Raw genomic sequence first — 24084 nt, 5'->3', positions numbered from 1 at the left:
TGTGTTTTTCTTTGTTAGACCGGGGACTTATCAGCCAACCTGTTAGTTCCGACTTGAACTTGACTTTATTCACTTGCTTCTGCGTAACAAATGAAAAGACCAAAAATGTATTCGTTTCAAGTAACAGAATTTATGTACAAAAATTAAAGGGTTTGTATGTACAAATGTTCAAGCATACAGTTTCTGACATACATACAAAGGGATGCCCCAACCAATGCACCGCAGACGACGGATAGGCAGTTGCGGTATGCGGTATCGGCTTCGGCCAAAAATCGATAATCGGCCACGAATCGGCCTTCGGCGTCAAGAGGCCGTTGAACTTGATTCGGTCAAAACTCCCAGTACAAAAAAATTATAAAAAATCATTTTTTGTCATTATAGTATCATACTACTCGACTGAATTACCTTTTATTGTTGTATTTATGCATTTGTTGAAAAAATATTCTAATATTGAAAACACACCAAATTTCTTTAATTATAAATTGGAGGAAAATAATCGGCTAACTTAGTCGACAGCTCTTAGTTGACAGCTCTTTTGAAAATTCCACAGTTAGTTCGCACATTTAAAACTCGAACGACATTATCTTTTCCATTTATGATTTCTGTTATACGTCTTATTTGCCATTCTAGCGGGGGTAAATTGTGGTCTTTAACAAGAACCATACATCCTGGTGAAATTCCTTCGCCTTTAGTTTGCCACTTTGAGCGTCCTTGTAATAATGAAAGGTATTGTTAAAGAATTGTCTTCGAAAAGAAACAAAAAACCTATTCGCGATTAAAATTGTTCAGCAGCCAAAAACAGAAAGAAAGAATAATTTTCAGTCTGATCTCAATACCCAATTTCAAAATTCATTGGAATATTCAAAAATTTCTCTAATCTCTCATTAGAATTTTTTATGCATGTAAGTTACACCTTGGCCTCGTTAAATTACAACATAATGTTTGAAAATCTTTAAAAGTTTACATATTTAATCTAAGCTTTGAAGTTAAAAACAAAGCCGATGATGTTGTTTGTATGTTCGTTGCTCACCTAATTTGTTTGTCATTTGGAATAAATATTTAAGTAAGTAGGTGTATGTATGTTTACAATGATAGTATGTTTTGTTTTAGAACATTGCAAATCAAGTGAGCGACAACATAAATATCTATTGCTGAGTATATACTGAGAAAAAAATACATAAGTACAAACATTGATATATAAAATAAAAATGTTAGTAAATGATTTTAGTTTTATTTTGACATTAATTATTTTTTTGTTAACATGTAATTGGTTCGCACTAATTTACGCGAATAGGTATGATGTACTCCATTTTCGCCATGGACGTCAATACATCCAAATCATCTGGATCTTCCGAAATTAGGCGCAGTGGACGGGAATTCAAAATTGCCTATATTTGGCATACCAATGCCCTTAGCTCATCGAAGGTTAGAGTGTTAAGTCCAACAGCTCCGTAAAAATAACACCTCCCAGACACCACCGAAATGTGGCGACCTGGGAGGAATGAACTTCTATTCAATTCAGATCGTTTAATGTTTATCTATAAATAAAAATGCCAATTTTGCGACACTCAATGAATGCTACAACTCTCTTGTGATCGATCTCATTTCGCAGGCGGACACAAGAGTCACACATTGTAGTCTATCTGTCCATTGCAATCTCCCTTCTGCTGTCATAAATATACAGAGCTTTATTTGAACGAACCCCTATTGATAAAAGTAACTCAAAGTGTGGACCCCTACGCAAGTTTAAATGGGTAGCAATCGAAATGTTTATTGTCGTTTCAATTGTTCAAAGCATTAACAATTAAATAATGCGGCTCATAATTAATTGATTTAATGGAATGTGGGTTGTTGTTGCGAGATGTTCGATTGGTAAATGTGCTTGTTGTCGACGATGTTTATGCCTAATAACAAAGCTAATTTACAAATTGGGGCAATTATGGTATTGGTGGGTCAACAATAGCTGAATGACATAGTAACTTCTATTAAATATGATGTAGAGCAAGGAAAGCAAATGGATTTGCATATCCAATGCCTATAAACGTTAGTAGTTAAGAATGGGATTTGGTATCCCAAATTTTCGGACATTTTAAAAAAGCCGCACAAAAAGAAGTATGGAGCAAGAAAGGTTGCTATATTTGTAAGGTTATTCTTATTCCTCTAAATAAAACTCAAAATACTGTAGTAGTGCGATATCCAATTTACCAAAATTTTTCAATAGTGGGTACAAAAGTGGATTCACATAATATGTTACACACAGTTCGCATGGGCCATCCAATCAAAAATAACGAAATTATAGGTGATATACACTTTCGATAAAATTTGCTATAATCTTATGAAAATTGGGGGTTAATCAAATTAAAAATGAAATCAGTTAAGAAAATTATTGGCAATATTTACGTTTTTTATTAAAGTACTACTGAATCCAAATAAATTTTTCTTACTTTAACCCTTGTGTATGTGATAACACTGGAAGCGATACCAGCGTGATGAGGTCCCGTGGGACCTACAATAAAAAAAGGATGGTAGAGAGGTTATCCCTACGATATTTTTCGATCATTTACTGTAGGTGGACTCTTCTATAATGCACAAATTGCATATATAAACATTTGGTTGTAAATATAGAGTTTTATTTAATTTTTAATAGGATACAGATAATGTTAAAATTTTTGATTAGTATACTAGTGGCCCTGATGTTTGACGCAGGCGTGGTACCTATAAGTATCCTTATACGTACCAAGCAACAATATATTGTTTTTGTAGTTGAATGTTCTTAACAAACTGGTTTTTGGAAGGAAAAACAATACGATTTTTTTTAGTGGCGTTCGTTTTGCTCATGGGTGTGAAGATAAATTCGAATTTGAAATTTGCAGCAAAAACTTAGCCGAGACACAAACCTGCACCAAAAGTATTTTCAAATTCGAATTTAGGATTTCAAATTCGAATTTGGATTTTTAGTATTTGGCTTATTATTTAAAAACTAAGCCGCGTGCGATATAGAGAGTAGGCTCATTGGAAAGGGCTTGAGCTCAGCTTTCATAAACACAAAAGTCTTCATTAGAAAAGTATTTGTGAAAAGCGAAAATTTGAAAATGCTTTTTCAAGAAATTTTTACAACCGAGCCCACTGTGCCAAAACTAAGCCGCGTGCGGTGTAGAGACTAGGCTCATTGGAAAGGGCTTGAGCTCAGCTTTCATAATCACAGAAGTCTTCATTAGAAAAGTATTTGTGAAAAGCGGAAATTTGAAAATGCTTTTTCAAGAAATTTTTACAACGGAGCCCACTGTGCCAAAACTAAGCCGCGTGCGGTATAGAAACTAGGCTCATTGGAAAGGGCTTGAGCTCAGCTTTCACAATCACAAAAGTCTTCATTAGAAAAGTATTTGTGAAAAGCGGAAATTTGAAAATGCTTTTTCAACAAATTTTTACAACGGAGCCCACTGGGCCAAAACTGAGCCGCGTGCGATATAGAGAGTAGGCTCATTGGAAAGGGCTTGAGCTCAGCTTTCATAATCACAAAAGTCTTCATTAGAAAAGTATTTGTGAAAAGCGAAAATTTGAAAACAAAATTTTCAACAAATTTTTACAACGGAGCCCACTGTGCCAAAACTAAGCCGCGTGCGATATAGAGACTAGGCTCATTGGAAAGGGCTTGAGCTCAGCTTTCATACCCACGAAAGTCTTCATTAGAAAAGTATTTGTGAAAAGCGCAAATTGGAAAATAAAATTTAAAAAGAAATATCAAATTGAAAATAAATAAACCCAATTTATTTATTTAGCATAACATGCATAATTTTAAACAATACTTCGTTAAATTATTAAATTAAAGTTGATATTATTGTGTTTATTTAATTTGGTAATTTGACATTACGAAGCAGGTTCAACATTTTCTTTTACATACAAAATGAGCGCTTTTTTTAAGAAATGTATATTATTTTCATTTTTTAATTCAATTGGCAGTTCATTAATAATTTAAGACTATAATAAATATAATATAACAAATATATATAATATAACAAATTATAATAAATATAACAAATATAAACTCTTAAACAATTGCAAAAAAATATTTCTTCGACTGGTAAAAAAATAAAAATAAATAAATAATAGAAAATTATACAATTGATTGTCTCTAATAAAAAATTGAGTTTTCTACCAAAATCAATCAAATTTTTAATTGAAGCAATTAAAACTTAACTGAAAGTGCCGAAGCAAACAATTGCTTTTTTAACCAAGAATATTTTTTATTTCTAATTACTTCTATGATTAATACTATCGTGATTAAAGCAATTTCAATTAGCAAATTAATTGTATCATTTAATCAGAAAAAAATTCTGTGCAATTAAAATTATAATTGAAAATTTAGTACAAACAATTATTATAGTTTCTGTACAAATGTTATCATATTCACAAATCCCAGAAAAAGTCCAACACCAATTGTAATCGGAAAAGACATATTATGTTCATACACAGAAAAAAATATTTTTTTATTCAATCACAAAAGTAATTGATCCAATTACTTTTTTTAGTAGAAATGTCTTCAATCATAGAAATGATAGTAGCAATCTCCAAAGTCAATTAAATAATTAAGTGATGCAATTAACCTTTGTGATTGATTTTTATTTCAATTAAGAAATTTGTTGAATCAATTGCAAGTATTTTTTTTCTGTGTATGGACTGCTATGAGTTTTTAATTAATTTTTAGGCTTTTGCACAAAAAATTTTGTTTACTTTTTTTCTCACCCTCCCGTTATTCAACGCATAAGCAACGCAGATAACTTCATATATTTTATGTCACATACTATAATTATAAGATTATAAATCTTGTTGTATGTGAGGCAATAAATAAACTAAACTACAAATTTGTGTTTTGCTATCGTAATCAATTGCACTTTTAATTGAATCAATTGGATTTAATTGAATTAATTAAATTTGGGAATCCGAAGCGCGAATCAACAAAATCTTCATCACGTATATATATTTTAAATTAAAATTTTAATTAATAATTTAATTTAAAATCTATTTCATCACAATTTAATTGATTTCATTATTTATTTAGTTAAAATAAAAATCAATTGCAAAATTGAATTGGAACAACTAATTTTTAGTTGTTATAGATGATTGATATTATCATTTTCGTGATAAAAAAAACTTTAATTAAGAATTGATTGGATCAATTAATTTTGCGATATATCAATATTTTGTTTTTTTTTTTTCGCATACAAACGCATTGAACCTAAAAGTTTATTGATAAATATCAGCTGTTCCCAAATTATGAGTCCTACGCAGAAGAAATATCTTCAACACATTTCTTTTGAAAAAGGTGATAGAAGTTGAAAATTTTTCAATAAATTAATTGGTACAAATAACTTTTTTATCAAGATGGAAACATTAAATTAATTAATAATCTTAAAATTTTTAAGTAAAAAACTAGTTGATACAATTAACTTTTTAATGAACAAAATTAATTGAGTTTTGCAATCAACATCAATTAAATTTTTAATTTAGTCATTTAAAAAATTAATTCAAATTTGCTCTTGACTTCAATTAATGTTTTTAATGTCATTTTCGTGATTTAAGAAATTTCAATTAAATAATTAAATGTATCAATTAATATCGTGATTGAATCAGAAAAAAATTTTTGTGTGTATACCAAAAAGAACATTGACAATATAGAGATTTTTTTAACATTTAAATAAAACTTTAAAATTTAATTATATCTATATGGTGAAGACTATTGTGGGTCTGAAAGCTGAGCTCAAGCCCTTTCCAATGAGCCTAGTCTTTATACCGCACGCGGCTTAGTTTTGGCACAGTGGGCTCGGTTGTAAAAATTTCTTGAAAAAGCATTTTCAAATTTACGCTTTTCACAAATACTTTTCTAATGAAGACTTTTGTGGAAGTGAAAGCTGAGCTCAAGCCCTTTCCAATGAGCCTAGTCTCTATACCGCACGCAGCTTAGTTTTGGCACAGTGGGCTCCGTTGTAAAAATTTCTTGAAAAAACATTTTCAAATTTCCGCTTTTCACAAATACTTTTCTAATGAAGACTTTTGCGTTTATGAAAGCTGAGCTCAAGCCCTTTCCAATGAGCCTAGTCTGTATATCGCACGCGGCTTAGTTTTGGCACAGTGGGCTCCGTTGTAAAAATTTGTTGAAAAAGCATTTTCAAATTTCCGCTTTTCATAAATACTTTTCTAATGAAGACTTTTGTGATTATGAAAGCTGAGCTCAATCCCTTTCCAATGAGCCGAGTCTCTACTCATTGTAAAAATTTGTTGAAAAAGCATTTTCAAATTTCCGCTTTTCACAAATACTTTTCTAATGAAGACTTTTGTGATTATGAAAGCTGAGCTCTAGCCCTTTCCAATGAGCCTAGTCTCTATATCGCACGCGGCTTAGTTTTGGCACAGTGGGTCCGTTGTAAAAATTTGTTGAAAATTTTGTTTTCAAATTTTCGTTTTTCACAAATACTTTTCTAATGAAGACTTTAATGAAGACGCGGCTTAGTTTTTGCATAATAAGCCAAATACTAAAAGTCCAAATTCGAATTTGAAATTCTAAATTCGAATTTGAAAAATATTTTTGGTGCTGGTTTGTGTCTCGGCTAAGTTTTTGCTGCAAATTTCAAATTCGAATTTATCTTCACACACATCTAACAACATAGGTTTTCGACCTGAATGCTCAAAATTTTGTTTCTGCCTAATTGTAAAGGGTGATTTGTTAAGAGCTTGATAACTTTTTTTTAAAAAAAAACGCATAAAATTTGCAAAATCTCATCGGTTCTTTATTTGAAACGTTAGATTGGTCCATGACATTTACTTTTTGAAGATAATTTCATTTAAATGTTGACCGCGGCTGCGTCTTAGGTGGTCCATTCGGAAAGTCCAATTTTGGGCAACTTTTTCGAGCATTTCGGCCGGAATAGCCCGAATTTCTTCGGAAATCTTGTCTTCCAAAGCTGGAATAGTTGCTGGCTTATTTCTGTAGACTTTAGACTTGACGTAGCCCCACAAAAAATAGTCTAAAGGCGTCAAATCGCATGATCTTGGTGGCCAACTTACCGGTCCATTTCTTGAGATGAATTGTTCTCCGAAGTTTTCCCTCAAAATGGCCATAGAATCGCGAGCTGTGTGGCATGTAGCGCCATCTTGTTGAAACCACATGTCAACCAAGTTCAGTTCTTCCATTTTTGGCAACAAAAAGTTTGTTAGCATCGAACGATAGCGATCGCCATTCACCGTAACGTTGCGTCCAACAGCATCTTTGAAAAAATACGGTCCAATGATTCCACCAGCGTACAAACCACACCAAACAGTGCATTTTTCGGGATGCATGGACAGTTCTTGAACGGCTTCTGGTTGCTCTTCACTCCAAATGCGGCAATTTTGCTTATTTACGTAGCCATTCAACCAGAAATGAGCCTCATCTCTGAACAAAATTTGTCGATAAAAAAGCGGATTTTCTGCCAACTTTTCTAGGGCCCATTCACTGAAAATTCGACGTTGTGGCTCGTTAGTAAGTCTATTCATGATGAAATGTACTGAGCATCTTTCTCTTTGACACCATGTCTGAAATCCCACGTGATCTGTCAAATACTAATGCATAAAAATCCTAACCTCAAAAGAATCACCCTTTATATTCCCTCACATCTTTCTCACTTCCACGAGGTTTTTTAGTTCTTAGCACCTTTTTCTGTAATACAAACATTGTAGAAGAAATTATTCAATTTTATGATTTTTTTATTTTAATTTTATGTTTTGCCGGACGTGGATTCGAACAGCGGACCACACAGTTTGTAAGGATCAAAGAAGTAGCTGATCAATTGTCCAAGGAAAAATAAAATGTTAATTTTGTAATAACAAGCAACAACCACCAACTTAATTCAATATCGCTCCCTGTTAAATAGCGCTCCAAGCTACTAAACACATATATGTTTATAGGCTATTTCTAAATTAATATATGTTTGCATCCAAGCATATTATATTTACAAACATTTTATGTCCCAAACATAATATGTTCTAACATATTAACATATATGTCCCAAACATGTTAGGCTAGTTTATGAACATTATATGCTTGCGCTCAAAAATATTGTGTTTAAAAATTTGTGTTCCAAACATATAATGTTTATAGCCAAACATATGAAAAACAGTCTTTTTCATCCGTGTATGTTTCATTTTCGTTTTTGTTTGGTGGTAGAAATGTTACAGTACAATTCTCTAACAGCCGATATCTGTACATGAAACTTTTTGATTTGTTAATTTGGTTTTTTTATTTTTTAGTATGTCCCACTGTCATTTTGTCTGGTCAATTCACCACGAACGGTTTCCTAGATATGGGCCAGAGAACTGCACGAGTTACATCATTTTTCAATCGATTTATGTTTATGCTTTTGTTTGGTTCTATGAGCGAGAGTGAACGATGTTGTATTGATCTCGATCAAACACTCAGTTCGAATCACTGGTTCCATTCATTTGGATGATCAAACACGCTGTTTGGAATTGAATGAACGAGAGTGAATTTTTGTTTTCAATCGAGTTTGTTCGGGACATTTGATTGTTCAACGCAAAGATTATAGATAAATTTCCATAGAGGGGAAAATGTAATTTTTTTGTTGTTGCCTAAAATTTAACATTGTTTCATTAAGAAAATTAAATTTTTATTTAAAAAATAAAAAGGAAAAAAATTAAAAATTACAAACATTTATTGAACTAACGCGGTAAATGCAACATTTGGTATGACGCAGGCAATTTCCTATCTTCCTCAAGTTTATTGTCTTTCGCGTGAACTAAAAACAACTAACAAACACCTGTTAGTTTTTGTTTTGCTTAAAATGGACGAATATGCTGAAAGCATAATGTTTTTGAATTCTTTATATAAATATTTTAATACCTAAAATCGTAAAATCCACCTGCATAAAAATGTATTTATTTTTTACACTTGTAAAAACAGAAAAATCTATCACCAAAATATTTCCAATTAAAAAGTTGATTGAAGTTGAAAAATTTTTCAATTAATAAATTAATACGATTAATTTTTAATCAAGATAGAAGCACTACGTCAATGATTGAAAATTTTAAAATGTTTAATTAATGAATTGATACATTTAACTTGTTAATCAAACTCGGAAGTCAATAAAAAGGTTATGGATTTTTTTTCATTTTTAACTAAAAATTTATTTCAAACAATCAACATCAATTAAAGTTTTAATTTAATCAATTAAAAAATTAGTTGAAATTTGTTAATGAAATCAATTAATTTTTTAATCAAGTATTTTTTTAATGTCCAATTAAAATAATGATTGATACTATGATTTTCGTGATTGAATAAAAAAAATGTGTGTGTATTTAATTTCACGAAGTTCCTTATCATAGAATTAAGTCATAAAACCAAATGAAATAAAAGGGCTTTTGTTTTCTAAATCTGTGCTAATTTATTGAAGTTTATGTTGCTTGATTTTATTCAGGCTCGTTCATTTCTATGTTGATCAAATCAAATCAAATCAAACACAACAAAATCATACCAATCATGTTCACTGAAATTGAGCGTCCCGTTCGGTATAATCATTCACAACCTCCTAACCAACACAAGCGTATGATTTGTTTGATTGTAACAAAGTTCTTCAATCAATACATTTTGAAATCACAACATTTTTGTTGTAGTTTGAGCGGGTCGAACGAACTCGTTTTTTCTATGCACATGAGTGATTGTATTCGTTTTTTTAAGAGATGATTGAGTAGACTTTATCATACTCGTTGCAGATCTCTGATATGGGCGATCCAACATCGGTGCTATATATAGCCGATATCTGGCGAAACTATATCTCAAAAACTGTACATGAGACTTTTGATTTTTTTATCCTCGTTAGTATGTCACACTGGCATTTTGTCTGGTCAATTCACCACGAACGGTTTGCAGATGTAGGTGATCGGGGCTATATATCCGAATCGGTGACGTTATATTTCAAATTTTGTACATGAGACATTTTATTTTTTAATTTTGATTTTTTATCCTCGTCAGTACATCCCATTGGCATTTTGTCTGGACAATTCACCACGAACGGTTTCCTACATATGGGCGATCCAATATCGGTGCTTTATATAGCCGGTATCTGGCGAAACTATATCTCAAATACTGTACATGAGACTTTATTTTTTAATTTTGATTTTTTATCCTCGTCGTATGTCCCACTGGTATTTTGTCTGCTCAATTCACCAAGAGCCGTTTTCGAGATCTTAACGATTCAATATCGGGGCTATATATAGCCGATATCGGGAACGCTATGTCTCAAATGCAGTACATAAGACTTCTGAAGTTATTTAAGGATCTAATTTTCGTACCCATTATTTGTGTTCTTACATATTAATTAAAAAACTGGTGTTTGCCAGTTTTTCCACCACTAAATTGCCTCTTTTTAGGAAAAAATTTTGAATGCGTTCCACAAGTTAAGTTCGTCTCACAAAGTAAAATTCGTTCCAAAAATTTTAATTTTCTTAGCCGAGACACAACCACCAAATTTAACGCGAATTTATCTTCACACCCTTTTTAAAAGAGGTTCCTTATAATTAAGCTGAAAATATATTCGCACAGCCATTAATGATCTCTGCTGTATATCAAAGTATAGATCTATATGAATCATATTTAACACATCTCTTTGTGTTTCCAAATTAGAACTAGACTTTAAATGGCAGACAAATCGGGTACAAATTGCGAATTCTGTGTGCTCAGGAGTTATAATAAAGAGATCGAAATATATGGATGCAGCTGGACAGGAATCAACATTCATAATGCGTATGAATATAAGATATAATGGATTTCATTATAAATTCCCCACCTGCATGTCAAATTTGGAACTAAAGTTAAATTTAATGAATTTATTGTGAAAAATTAATTGTAAAAATGGCACAAAAAGCAAAAAATAATTCATTACACATATCAAATCCTATACTATAGCGCGTGCTACATCTAAAAAGGTACACAACTACTTCATAATAATCATTAGTGTCGAGATATGACCACTTTTATTCAATGGGTCACACATTCCCAAAAAAAAAAAAAAAATAGTTACCGTTTGCTGCTATCTTAGGTCAATTTAAATTTCTAGTGTAACGAATATTTTCTTTCTACAACGTGGGATGCAATTATTCCATTGCCCACAATCAATCTGATCCAAAATACATTAGGTATAAGTATAAATGATACCCTTGACGGCGTTCGGAATTATAGAATTAACTGCTTGTTGCACTGTTTTTCGATTACTTGGCTATTTTAATTGTTCATCCAATTAAAATGCATTTTTGCGATCTATGAAATAAAAATAATTCATCTATTTGCTCGTTCGCACCCTCACTCGGTCACATATCGAACCATTCATACACGATCAGCTAGTTGCTCACCAAACAAAATAAGCTCGTCTTGGCTCATTTTCTAGAATTTACTAATTGCTGTGGAAGTTGACTTTTATGATGTCGTTATTAGCTTTTTTATATTTCTTTCCGTTACGTATTTGTGTTTTTACTCAGGCCGTAATTGAATGTTACTCCAAATCAAAAACAATGGAAGATTGGAAAATGGGCGACGTCATACCAAAAGTTGCATTTACGGTGTTCGATACATACACGTTCGTTCATTTTTAATTTGCAATATTTTTTGTTAAAAACTCACAAATGATGTTAAATTTTGTGTAAATAATAATGAGAAACTTTTGACCGATTGTTCTACGTCATTCCCTGATATAAATTTCTTTTTATTCTTATTTTAATTTGTGGAACAAAAAATCATAAACGACACGTTTGCATCGAACGCCGTCAATGGTTTGATACCCTCTGCTGCCATTTTCCCATCTTCATCTTCCATTGTTTTTGCTCCAAATGGTAGTTTTATGTAACAACAAAAGCAACTGGGGGAAACACTTTTAGCACTTTGTTGATGGGATGTTCGCTCACACAAGCTAAAAGTATATACGTTTTTTTTTATTATCAATCATGGAGTTTTTCATTTCAACAGATTACACAAAAGGTTACACTGAAAAAATATTCTTGTTATCACCTATTTGTAATTCCAAAGACACAGTATGGATACTTAAATGGATTACAGTAATACAGTGGAAGAAAATCGTGGCATTCAAATGCAATATTTTGGGTAATATGCACTAATCAAACTTCTATTTCAGGTAAGCAATTGCTTACTATTAGGGTAGGTTAGATTGAAATGAGAATTCGGTTTCCCTGTTTCGCATTGGATGACTTAAGCTACGGTCAGACTAGTCAAATATTTGACACGAATGTGTTTGATCGAATTTGTTCCAAACAGAACCTGTTTGACACAAAGTTTTATTTGCGGTCACACTGCGTTCAAATATTTGACAGTTTTTATTTGATCAAACACGTTCAAATAAAAGTTAGGGAAAACATGTTTGACCTGTGTTCACACTATGGCAAATATTTTCTTGCAACAAAAGTTCGATCAAACCATCAAAATGGAAAAATTTGTTTGACCAAATGTTTTTGAGCACCAAAGACAATAAACTTGAGAAAGATGGGAAATTGGCTACTGAGGAGATCAAACCATTTACCGTGTTAGTTTCATACTCGAACCAAACGCGTATACGACAAGTATTGACATAGCATTAAAATGCAAATAAAAAGAAATTAAGTGCACGAAATAAATTTCAATAGAGGGGAAAATGTAATTTTTTTGTTGTTGCTTAAAATTTAACATTGTTTCATAAAGAAAATTAAGTTTTTCATTTAGAAAATAAAAACGAAAAACAAATAAAAAATTACAAACATGTATGGAACTAACATGGTAAATGCAACATTTGGTATGACGCAAGCCAATTTCCTATCTTTCTCAAGTTTATTGTCTTTGTTGAGCACTGATGTGACATAAATAAAGCTAGTTAATGGGGAATAAGGCGGAACTAATTAAAATATCGATATCTAAGTGTACATTAAGAAAAATTACAATGAAATTAAATAAATACTTTATTCCAATAAAAAATATTTCATTTATGAAAAAGCTTTAGCTAATGCCTTGGGGCGGAGCACAATGTTAGAAAACAAAGCATTTTTAGCCAATTTCGTAAAAGTGCATTTATGATTTATCGGTCGATACATATATATTAGAGATATAGGAAATTTTGAGTCATTCTTGTGGTGATTTTACAAGGAAAATCGTAGTATTTTGGTCTTATTTGAAGAACATATATATTGGGTCTTTATCTAAATCTGAACCGATGTGGATGAAATTCGACACACTTAAATATAATATTAAATATTCTCTCCACGTAAAATATCTCTAAAAATGCACTCAATTTCTTTGAACCTCGGAGGTAAGATGTGGGTATTCTAGCCATATTTCCCCTAATGCAAAATCATATATATGGGAGCAATATTTCAATCTGAACCGATTTTGACCAAATTTAGCACACATGATAATTGTACTCTCTGTGCAAAATTTTTAAAGTTTCGGAGATAAACATTGGCTTCCGTGGCCACATGAATCTAAATATACATATGGGAGCTATATTTAAATCCGAACACATTGTTAGAATGTCAATTTCGTACATCGGAGTAAAACTTTTGCCTCTGTAGTTATAAGAGCGTAAATGGGACAAAAGATATATATGGAAGCTGTATCTAAATATGAACCGATTTTGGCCAAATTTGGCATGCATACCTTGAATGCTAATTCCACTATCTGACCAAAATGACACTTAACTCGGAGTGAAATTTTGACCTCCAGTGGTCATATGAATCTAAATCGGGCGAAAGATATGAGTGCTATATATAAATCTGAATCGATTTCAGTCAAATTTATCCCACTTCTATTAATTGTATTCCTTCCCCAAAATTTGAAGCATATAAGAATAAGAATATCGGGCGAAATATATATGTGGGAGATATATCTAAATCTGAACTGATTTCTTCCAAAACACACTTGTGCAAAATTTCAAATAGATTGGATTTAACCTGTGACCTAGACTTTAATTACAAAAATGTGTTCACAGACAATCGGACATTGTTAGATTGGCTCAGATTCCGACACTGAGCAATATTGTAAAATACTCTATGTGTCTATCTCTTCTCTATCCATATGCACTAATTTATAATACCCTGTTTGGGTATTATAAATTATTTTTTTACAACACAGTGGTAAATATTAAACTGCACAAATTGTAGATGTGTGCAATATTTTACTCATGGTCACGAACATCTAGAACGAAAGATTTTTACTCACGCACGATATTTTTGGTGCGAGTCACTTTCACGAACCCTCACTCAGGCAAATCTTTTAAAGGCTCACGTCCGCACACCCACAAGTGTAAAAATTTTATTCACGCATACTCACGATCTGAAATATCGTTATTCACGAAAACTCTGTAAAGTCTCATACATACTCGTGGCACAAGAAAATTGTCTCCACTTAGAAATTATCGCCTCACTAAAGAAAATAATAGACGTTATTAGTTTTATGGTCAATCCTATTCTTGCCCGAATAATTTAGCTGGTGAATCTGGCTGACAACGTAAGCATTGAAATCGAGATTGTTACTAAGCTTTTAATATCATATGTGTGGCTAAAATTGTAAGCGAATTCAATTGGTAAGCGTGAGTGCATTTCTTTATTACTCACGCACACTCACAAATAGATTATTTGCGTCACTCACGCTCACGCATGACCTGTTGCCATAAGCACAATTTACGAAGGTAACAACAATTTTGTGTCACGTACACACCTTAAATAAAATCTGCTCCTGGACGTACACAATTTCAATCATATCTCCCATATCAATGAACCGTCAAATATTCACATAAATACTCCTATTACCCACATTTTACCCATATGGGATTGAATCCACGAATCGCTGCCTTCCACATATAGAGCATAACCATTAATCTTTTATCAAAAACATGCATCTTTTCCATTATAATAAAACTACTTATATTTTTGTTTGACCGTGTTTGCTCTTGCAAAATTTTTGTAAGATCAAATAAATATTTGACGGAATGTGGCGCAAATATTTGCCATATGGTGGTCACACTATGATCAAACATGGTAAATATTTATTTGATGTCAAACATCTTTCTTTGCCGAAAATCAGCTGTTTTGTTGTTTGCTTCAAACAAAAGTTTGTTGGTCAGACTATGGCAAAGAAATATTTGACAGTTTTGATCAAATATTTGACTAGTCTGACCGTAGCTTTACACCCAAACTAGCAGTACACCCAAACTCATTCATTTGGGAACTCTGTACTCTCTGTACTAAAAACGCCTTTGTAACGTATACTCTCAAACATAATCTATTTCAAGCAAATATATTTGCAGAATTTTTCAAACAAAAAATTGTACTGTGAAAACATATAATGCTTCACCCTAAGCATATGTTGTTTTAAGGCCCAAATAGTTTATTCAGTTTTTTATAATATATCTGATCATAAATATTTTATGCTCTCGGTCAGAAAATGTCGACTTTCTCATATACCAACTCGATTTGTTTTGATATAACAAAAAAAACAATGATGTCGATGTAGATAAAAACATACACTCATTTATTTTGTTAACTTATACAGAATATACAATTGAGTATTCAATAATTCTTACGGTATGGTCACACTGGGCAAATATTTGGTAGAAATAAAAAAGCGTTACGCAGTTAAAATAGTTTCAGCTCATATTGGATACATTAAATCACAATAGGAGTATTTTCCAAAAACGGTATTCAAATATTTCGAAAGTGCTCCAGGAAAAAAAGAAATGCGTGCTGTTAAATATTTACATAAAAAAGGTTTGTCGGGACAAGAAATTCATAATGATAGGGTGAATGTGTTAGGTAAAAGTGCTCCTTCATATGCAACAGTAAAAAATTGGGTTGCTGAATTTAAACATGATCGTACAAGCATTGAAGATGAACCACGTGGTGGACGTCTAAAAACAGCAACAACAACAGAAATTGTAGCCAAAGTGCATTATATGGTATTAAATGAACGACGAATAAAAGTGCGTGAAGTTGCTAATATCGTGGGCATCTCAAATGATCGAGTCCATTTAATTTTGCATGAAGAACTACATATTAGAGGTGTGCACATGACACGAAATTGTCGTGACTCACGAAAATTTTCGTGAGCGTGATTAACAAACCAAAATGTCGTGCGTGAGTCACGAAAATATTATTTTCATGAGTGTGCGTGAGTAAAGATTTACGCTCACGAAAATAATCCCGCTCACCAACATAAAACGCTTAAGAGTTAAATTCATTTACAATTTTAGTGACACCTGGGATGTTGAGAGTGTAATAACGCTCTCGGTTTTAATAATGCTCATGTTTTCAGACACATCGCTAAGGTAAATTACTCAAAAAATTATTCATGAGTCATGACATTTTTCGTGAGTCACGATATTTTTCGTGAGTCACGGTATTTTTCGTGAGTCACGACATTTTCGTGCGTGAGTGTGCGTGAGTACAAATTTTCTTTTCGTGAGTGTGCGTGAGTCGTCCCAAGCAATATCGTGCGTGAGTGCGCGTGAGAAGATTTTCCGTCGTGAGTATGCGTGAGCGTGAGTAAACTGTTACTCACGTGCACACCTCTACTACAGATGAAAAAGCTTTCTGCAAGATGGGTGCCGCATTTGTTAACATTCGATCAAAAACGCATAAGAATGAACATTTCTCAAGCTTGTTTGGATCGTTTTAAGCGAAATAAAATGGATTTTAAGCGTCGTTTTATAACTGTTGATGAGACATGTCCAGAGACAAAAGAGCTATCCAAACAATGGACTGAAGCTGGAGGAAGTGCCCCAAAGAAGGCAAAAACAATTCAATCGGCCGGTAAGGTTATGGTATGGTCACACTACGAGGGCGGTTCGGAAACTTCTTAGCCTATCAATGAAAGAGAATAGTTCGTTTTTCAAAAATACTTGTATTTTTCAATATAATCTCCTGAAACTTCAATACACTTAGTCCAACGCTTTTCTAGCAATTGTATCCCTTGATTAAAATAGTTTTCCTCAAAAATAGTGGTTTACAACTGTAATTGCATCTTCATTTGAGGTAAAACGCTTGCCAGCAAGGATTTTTTAGATTTGGGAACAAGTAAAAATCACTGGGAGCTAAATCAGGAGAATAAGATGGGTGGTCAAGCTACTCGTACTTTAATTCGTTGATTTTAGCCATTGTTAAAACACTCTTGTGCGCTGGTGCGTTGTCTTGATGAAAAATAATTTTTGTGTGTTGTAAGCCAGGACGTTTTTCTCGAATTTGTACATTTAATTGATCCAAAAGGTTGCAATAGTACTCTGAATTTATTATTTTACCCTGTTGTAGATAGTCAATCAATAAAATACCTTTGAAGTCCCAAAAAAAACGTTGCCATAACCTTACCAGCCGATTGAATTGTTTTTGCCTTCTTTGGGGCACTTCCTCCAGCTTCAGTCCATTGTTTGGATTGTTCTTTTGTCTCTGGAGTATAGTTGTGGATCCATGTCTCATCAACAATTATGAAACGACGCTTAAAACCCATTTTATTTCGCTTAAAACGATCCAAACAAGCATGAGAAATGTTTATTCTTATGAGTTTTTGATCGACTGTTAACAAATGCGGCACCCATCTTGCAAAATTAAATTGACTCGATCATTTGAGATGCTCATGATATTAGCAATTTCACGGACTTTTATTCGTCGATCATTTAATACCATATCATGCACTTTGGCTACAATTTCAGTTGTTGTTGCTGTTTTTGGACGTCCACTACGTGGTTCATCTTCAACGCTTGTACGACCACGTTTGAATTCAGCAACCCAATTTTTTACTGCTGCATATGAAGGAGCACATTCACCTAACACATTCACCATATCATTATGAATTTCTTGTCCCGATAAACCTTTTTTATGTAAATATTTAATGACAGCAAGCATTTCTAATTTTTCCATTTTAAAAAAATGCGGATGCGTCATTTTGAACACCTGTTTCTATATGAAGGAGTTGCCAGAATTGACCAATATGTTTCCAATCCCAGTTTTAAACTGATCCATGGTTTGAATCCCAAATCCCCTATGTGGCGCGCCTAGAGAAGGAATATGACCATCTCAAGCATGTTTCAAGAGATTAATGTTACTTTTTCATGGGGAAAATGTAACATGTTTGTCGCAAACATTTTATTTTCTCGGAAATCACGTGTGTATTTTTCTCTAAACATAATGTATATATGTTAGGGAGAAACAATATTTTTGCGACAAAAAATGTTCAATATTCCCAGTCAAAAATAATATTATGCTCTTAAAACAGGTTTAAGTTAGGGATGTGCACTGACACGAAGTTGTTGTCGTGAGTACCGCTGATGGCAATGGAGTAAATGTACGTGAGCATGATTAACGAACCAAATGTCGTGCGTAAGCGTCAGTCACGAAAATCATCTCTTCGTGAGTGTGTGTGATGAACGCTTATAATTTTTGTGGCACCTACAATGCTAAGTTTTTATTAACGGGCACGATTTTAGGCATTTTCAGTCAGGTGTCCCAGGTAAATTACTCATACAGTTCTAGGATCCCCATTTAGGTAATAACGACTACCCCATTGTTGTCGTCGGCCGTTTTTAACTCATGGTTTTATAACAGTAAGGTTCAGCCTGACCTTACTATTATAAAACCATTAGTACCCCAAACAAATGATGTGTGTTAGCGTGTGTCAGTAAACTTTTCAGAAGATTATGATCGCGTTCAAGTTAATCACGCTCACGAGTTTAATCATACTTAGGGTTTCAATCGAACGTGAGTACAAACAATCACATCGTGAGTGTGAGTTCTACCATCAATATGGGTAAACATTTTCCATCGTGAGTGTAAGTGAACGTCCACCACGTGCACATCTCCACTCTGTATGTCACCTGTTAATAATAAGGAGCAAAATGACACTGGAAGTGGCACAATAAAACGGTGATGCAATAATACCAACCATCCACTCCTACTGCCCCGTTATTGATCAATAAGGTATGACAAGTTCTGGATGAACTCATCATCGGTAGCATGTGTTGGGAACAAGCTGACTGGGGCAGAATTTTGTATAATATTATGTATTAGTTTAGTTGTGGTAGTGAACGCATCTGTTACTAGCGGCATGCAGAAATCGATGGGAGCATCGGTTCCCCAAATTAACCCCCTTATCTTTGAGAGTTTCTCAACGTTACTCTTATTTCTCTGTACTCTATTGTTTTTGTGACTCTCTTGCCCCACTATAAAAAAATAAACAAAATGTTTTCCCAGCTATTCATTGAAGACCAGTTTGTGAGAAGCGATGAGAGTGCAGTAGAGAGCGAGAGAGAGAGCGAGATCTTGATTTTTTACATTTATACGATATTCTTGGCTCTATGAAACCAAGCAAAGCAGTTGGACTTCAGTTACTTTAACGATATTCGCCACAGCGGACGTGTTTCCCGCGATCACAACAACTGAAAATAAACTTTGACAGAAAAAGAAGAAAAAATTCAAAACATTAAGCAAACAAAATAATTGCTATAATTTTAAAACGATTTTCAGTCTAACGAGGAATAGTGGATTAACAACGAAACGATATCAAGTAAATTTGTTATAATAAAAAGGTGATTAAAGTGAATTTTAAGCAGATTTCATGTCTCACAAGTACTAGGAATTTCACTTTTTATTCACTTCACATCCCCCAATCCTTGCTAGGAGGTGGGAAATAATACTGATGGCGTTTTTTGTTTCTCTCTAAAAGTTCATTCAGGTTGTGTCAAAATCAAGTTCAATACAGAGAGTGCCCTTGTATTTACAAAAAAAAAAAAAAAACATATCCCCAACAAGTTTAAGTTTATCTGAGCGTAACTATCCTCTGAATTACATTTATGTGAAAAAAATAAAAACGTAAAAATGGATTTTCCTTAACGATATTTGATTGGGATCTAAAAATAGAAACTAAAAACAAAAATTAAATGTTTGAGAAACAATACAGTTCAATAATATTGTGAAATCAATCGGTAGTAGTTTTAGTAACCAACTGACTGACACTTGTAACTGTCTACCATCGTTCATTGTGCATCGGCACCGCAATCTCCTCTCTGTGTTCATCCAAATCGCCCATGGTGCGTGTGGTGTGATCCGACGACGTTTGTGCTGGATTATCATATTTTTTGTTTTTGGTTTTCGGTTTGACTCTGTCACGCCGGTTCTGTTTTCGATTCTCCTCGACTAGAATTTCAAGTAGTTAAATTACTAAACAATGCAATTGCCCGAGTAAATACCGACAACACTATAATGACGCTGACGTACGATCATTAGCACCTCACAATGGGGTGGAAGTATACGATAAGAATCAAAGTGGAGGGGTGTAATTTATGGGTGTTAAACAGACATTGGGGGAGTGTATCAAGAGTTTCTAACATTGCATTTTTCAATAAATACCTAGAGTTCTAATATGATATACACAACTCTACCAATGAAATCAGAAATGAATACAATTATATGACTTATGACTTATGTGCCTTTAAATGAGTTAAAAATGAAAGCGTTCAAAAATTCCTTTCTTAGTGTAAAATATTTGGCTTAATCTAGCATAGATTTTTCGATTTGGAACACCAAATGTAATGTGTAATTTTTTGTCGCAAATGTCTATTAGCGTACCTTGGACTCTGTCCACAGGAAGAAGCTTCAAACCCCGAACAAAGGTCATCCACGTTTCTGGCTTCAGTTTCGCGTTGACCCAGGGGTTGATATCTCAAAAACTGGGTTTCCGATCGAATTCTCGTTTAACATTTTCTTTTTAAAAAGTACTCTAGATTTAAAATTTCAAGCCAATAAATTAAAATGGGACACAAGTGTATATAGAGGTTCAATCCAAATATGGACAGATACCAACAATCTTTTAATAGATTACAAATGGAATGCGAAAATGATCATGTTGGGAATAAAATGGAACAATTCAGACCATATTATAGTCTATCAAACTAAGATCTATTAAAGTCAACCACAGATGGTCTGTGCCAAACTGTTTTAGGTTTGCGACTGTAAGGGTGTGAAGATAAATTCGCGAGTTAAATTCGTGGTTTGTATCTTGGCTAAGCGAAATTCAAATTTGTGGAACGAATTTAACTTTGTGGGACGAATTTAACTTGTGGAACGCATTCCAAAAAAATAGTTTTTCTTAAAAAGAGGTAAATTTGTGGTGGAAAAACTGCCAAACACCGTCAGTTATTTTATGTGTAGTCATATTATGCATTGGTGGTTTTATATCGTCGAAAAATTTATCTATAAGAGATAACCGCTAATAATTCTAAAGTCGTATAAAAATGTCAATATATCCTGAAGTAATGGACATAAGATATTAAAATACCATAATAAAAACATCTAAGGGGTACCAAAATAAGATTCTTAAATAACTTCAAAAATCTCGTGAACAGTATTTGAGATATAGTGTCATCAGATATCGGCTATATATAGCCCCGATATTAAATCGCCTATACCTAAGGAACCATTTGAGAGGAATTGACCAGACAAAATGTCAGTGGTAGATGTTGGCCTGTACCAAAAACCAAAATTAAAACATCAATTTTTCATATTCATGTAGGGTATTTGAGATATTCCGTCACCGATATCGGCTATATAGTCCCGATATTGGATCTCCTATATCTACGAAACCATTTGAGAGGAATTGACCAGATCAAATGCCAGTAATAGATATTGGTTATTACATAAAATCAAAACTAGAAATTTTAAAGTCCCATGTACAGTTTTTGAGCTATATTGTCGCCAGATATCGGCTATATATAGCCCTGATATTGGATCTCCCATATCTACGAAACCATTTGAGAGGAATTGACCAGACCAAATGCAAATAAGAGATATTGGTGACTACAAAAAATCAAAATTAAAAAATAAAAAGTCTCATGTACAGATTTTGAGCTATATTATCGCCAGATATCGGCTATATATAGCCCTGATATTGGATCTCCTATATCTACGAAACCATTTGAGAGGAATTGACCAGACCAAATGCAAATAAGAGATATTGGTGACTACAAAAAATCAAAATTAAAAAATGAAAAGTCTCATGTACAGTTTTTGAGCTATATTATCGCCAGATATCGGCTATATATAGCCCTGATATTGGATCTCCTATATCTAAGAAACCATTTGAGAGGAATTGGCCAGACCAAATGCAAATAAGAGATACTGGTGACTACAAAAAATCAAAATTAAAAATTCAAAAGTCTCATGTACAGTATTTCTGATATCGTGGCACCAGTTATCGGATATATAGATATTTGGAAATATTTTTTAATGTAAACTAATTTTTTTCGATTAATTAATACTTTAACTAAAAACATAAATATTAACAATCATTTTCTTGAATGACTTCATTTTTTAATTTGATTCACCCCAAATTTTCATTAAGATAACAGTAAATTTCATCGAAAGTGTATTTCACCTATAATTTCGTTATTGTTGATTGGATCGCCACACTTTCTTACCACAATACTTTCCACTGTGAGAAATGTATACCTGTATGCAAAGATTTATGCCAGACACAATCCACATACTGAAACATTGTGTTGTGAAAAGAAAAATTGTTTGTTCATTAATATCCTACATCAGTAGGCAGGTAAATGTCTACACACATATAGTGCATTTTGTGGATTGTGTCTGGCATAAATCTTTGCATACAGGTATAAATTTCTCATTGATTGATTTTTTAATTTTGGTTTTTGGTGCATGCCAATATATACCACTGGCATTTTGTCTGGTCAATTCTTCTCAAATGGCTTCTTAGGTATAGGCGATTTAATATCGGGGCTATATATAGCCGATATCTGATGACACTATATCTCAAATACTGTTCACGAGATTTTGAAGTTATTTAAGAATCTTATTTTGGTACCCCTTAGATGTTTTTATTATTGTATTTTAATATCCTATGTCCATTACTTCAGGATATATTGACATTTTTATACGACTTTAGAATTATTAGCGGTTATCTCTTATAGATAAATTTTTCGACGATATAAAACCACCAATGCATAATATGACTACACATAAAATAACTGACGGTGTTCGGCAGTTTTTCCACCACAAATTTGCCTCTTTTTAAGAAAAACAATTTTTTTTGGAATGCGTTCCAAAGTTAAATTCGTCCCACAAAGTTAAATTCGTTCCACAAATTTGAATTTCGCTTAGCCAAGACACAAACCACGAATTTAACTCGCGAATTTATCTTCACACCCTTTGCGACTGTTGCAAAGTTGTAAACGTCACATACGCGTGATAAATGTAGAAAAAGTAGCAAACGTCGCAAATTCAAACCCTTCAGCTAGGAAGCGAATGATATCCAAGTTAATGATATGTGCGAAGAAATTTCAATTCTCAGGAATGTCCAAAAGATTATTAATGAGTTTAAAAAACTTTAGAATCGAGTTATTTCCATTGGAGACTCCAAGCCAAACCCTCTATGAACTACTCGATGTCTGGTAAGCGTGACGGTCGTTTCTCGCTCATAATTAATTTTTCACAAATTTCTGCAGAAACTGGAAGTAAAGAAAACTACTTAAGTATTGCATAAGTGAATTGTTTTTATAAAATCAATTTTTGGCTTATTAGAGCCAATTTTCATATTAATTAAAAGTTTTCAAAATTGTAGCTACACACAAAAATTTTTTTTTGATTTCAATCACGAAAATCGCGGATTCAATCATTTTTTTAATTGAAATGTCTTCAATCACGAAAATGATAGTATCAATCACCCATTTTGATTGAAAACCAACACGATTTTCAATTAAAAATTTAATTGACTTTTGTCACGGAATCAATTAATTGTGTGATTGAATCAATTAAAAACGTGATTGATTTTTAACATAAAATTCAATCACAGTTTTAATTGAATCAATTAAAATTTTAATTAATTTCGCGACAAAAAACAATCAACTATTTGATTCATTCAATTAAATAATTAATTGAAATTGGCTATAAATTTCAATCAAAAAATGTATATATTGCGACCCCAAAATCGTATTTAATTTTATTTGAAATAAAAGAAAATATGTGTTTCTTATAAAACATATTTAATATTTTATTATTTTT

The 24084-nt window shown here is 32.8% G+C and overlaps 1 protein-coding gene across 2 annotated transcripts in view; it reads left to right on the top strand.

Annotated features, from left to right (window-relative positions):
- Positions 1–24084, top strand: part of CLIP-190 (Cytoplasmic linker protein 190) — a 316617-nt gene that overhangs the window by 1863 nt on the left and 290670 nt on the right. The window lies entirely within an intron of this gene.

Source organism: Haematobia irritans, chromosome 2 (genome assembly GCF_050003625.1).
Source record: "Haematobia irritans isolate KBUSLIRL chromosome 2, ASM5000362v1, whole genome shotgun sequence".
In the NCBI taxonomy this organism is placed as follows: Eukaryota; Metazoa; Arthropoda; class Insecta; order Diptera; family Muscidae; genus Haematobia; species Haematobia irritans.
The sequence above is the reverse complement of the archived record's forward strand: the minus strand, read 5'-3'. Positions and strand labels throughout refer to the sequence as shown.